The following is a 2,400-nucleotide window of genomic DNA, read 5'->3' on the forward strand; positions in this document are numbered from 1 at the left end:
ACATTCGCATGGTATGCGAAGGGACTCACCCACCGAGAACAATATGTAACGTAAAACTCCCAGAAGCGCTTGGATATAAAGTAGACGGAAGTATCAACCGGTCAGCAGTCGAGATAAGCAAGAAACATTTAGAGTTTGGCTGGAAAAAAAGCAGGAAGGAGACTGATGCGACTGGGTCCATTACAGGCAAAGGCAGTGGTACAAGGTAGATAGAGAAGATTAAAGATATGTCTACAAGAATGCTAGAAGGAAAAGCATTGGTAGCATACCTGAGTCACTCAAGCAGGCTAGGTGACGATTTGTGCCCGCCCCATTTCAAAGTCGGTGCCACTAAATGGTCATCGATCATCGTCTGGGACGTCTGTTGGCAGCGGTTGCTCTGAATCGTGCCCACGCGTCACCCAGGCGCCGCCTGTCGTGATCTCTCGATTAGCGATGCAGTCGCGCCGCACTCCATTTGCAACGTGCCACGCGAGACATATTGTACGCACCAGCCAATATATCGCGAAATGAAAGCACATATATAGCTGCGCTCAAATTTCGCGTGGAGTGTCGTAATCGTCGGTGGGATTTTTTTTTTTCAAGCACTGAGAAAATCTCGGCCCCAGTGGTCGTTCCTTTCATCGACATCAGGTCAAACAGCTCCTCTTTGAAGATAAAACTTTCGTCAACGCCTCTTATGAAAATGGCACACCGAGCGTTGTCAGTAATGTCGGTGTTCTCGCGACCATGAACAGAGACTCAAAACGCGACGAACCCGCGGCACAACTTGTTCTCATGAGCACCACTTTCTATGCCCGCGCTAATCTCATTAACATGTTCAGTGACAATATTTGCGAAGGGATGACCTTCCCAAGAGTTATCTCTACGCTCAAACAAACGGCATCCCATAATTCTAGCAGGCGCGTTTCTATGAAGAAAGCCTCCATAAATGGGTTGGGAGATTTAGCTGTGGGCTACAATATAGCAAGGCTTGCTTTCACTGTTTCGTCACTCAACTGGGCTGGTTTATGGAAGATATATAAGACCACTTAGAAAAATTAAGCAGGCCCGAGTAGATGTCGTGAAACTCCATGACTGTGTGGTTAGCTGGTTCGGAAATGTAAAGGCGCCGTCGGGGCAGCCCGTCATTCCTTTTTTGCGTCTTTTCTGGCTTACCAAGCGTCTTCCCAGAGTAAGAGCGACTTTTGTAGCATTGCAGAAACATAATCTACTAAAACAGATCGAACTGCCTTTCTCTTTAGAGCCTCTTAAAGGGCGCTGATCGGGTGGGCGCACGGCCACCTTAAAAACATAATTTGCTGATAAACCACACAACTCAGGCGCATCGCTTGGCGTCCCTAATCGTAGCGTCAGCAGTGTGCACGATGACAATTTCACCGGGATACGTACAGCTAAAAATTGTCTGAGCTGTCTTTATAGATCTGTCCAATCAGTGCGGCGCACACACGTGAGCCATGCCAGGTTGGCGTGATATCGATGACCGTCAAGCAAAGTTTCGTAAAAAGTGCAGTGAGGTCGTCCTGACTTGCATTCGATCCTCTCTGTATAGAATGACAATGCGAGTCACAAAATTTGAGCGGTCGAAATGAATGGCGAAGAATTATATTATGGAAGAACTACAGAATGGGGGGGGGGGGGGTTCAGTCGAGGCGGATGCGCTTAGAGGATGTAATCTTCGTACTAACTCCGCGCGTGTAGCTTTTGGTACCTGAGAATAACCGTTATGGATTGCATTCGTAGGTGTTATAGAAGCTTACGACAACTTAGAGAGGAAATTTCTGTGGGGCATATTCAGGAACGAGGGCATATATGACGATTTCATGGAGCTGTTGAGGGAGATTATAGCGACAAGCGAGTACAAATTGTATGAAAAGGCCGGAAATGCAATGAAGGGGTGGAAGTTCACCGAGGACTGAAGTAGGTCTGTCCTCTGTTTGCATTGTTCACGCTTTATGTTAGGGCATAGGGAGACGACTGGAAAACGGCGAATTAGGGTTTTTCTTACATCCGTAAGGGGCAAAGGATGCAACAGGGGTCCCCGGGCTGGTGTATGCAGACGACAGTGTGATACCAGCGGACCATAAAAAAGTTTTGCAGAGACACGCGAATATGTTTGACAATGAAGTGACGTATCTAGGCCCTAATTTTAGTACAGAGAAATCGGTAATTATCATCTTTAATGAAGAGATGAGCAATGACTCGCCATCAATTCAACACGAAGTTATACCCGTAGTCAAGCAGTATAAATACTTTGGTGTACACATAATCGAAGGAAGACCTACTCATGCATCCACCAAGATAACCTAGGAATTAAGGGCCAGCCGAATGCGGAAATATTGAAACATCGAAGACTTTGGGGCTGCAGTGAATATGAGATGGTTCGAGGAATCAGAAAAG

This window comes from Dermacentor variabilis, chromosome 3, assembly GCF_050947875.1.
Source record: "Dermacentor variabilis isolate Ectoservices chromosome 3, ASM5094787v1, whole genome shotgun sequence".
Taxonomy (NCBI): domain Eukaryota; kingdom Metazoa; phylum Arthropoda; class Arachnida; order Ixodida; family Ixodidae; genus Dermacentor; species Dermacentor variabilis.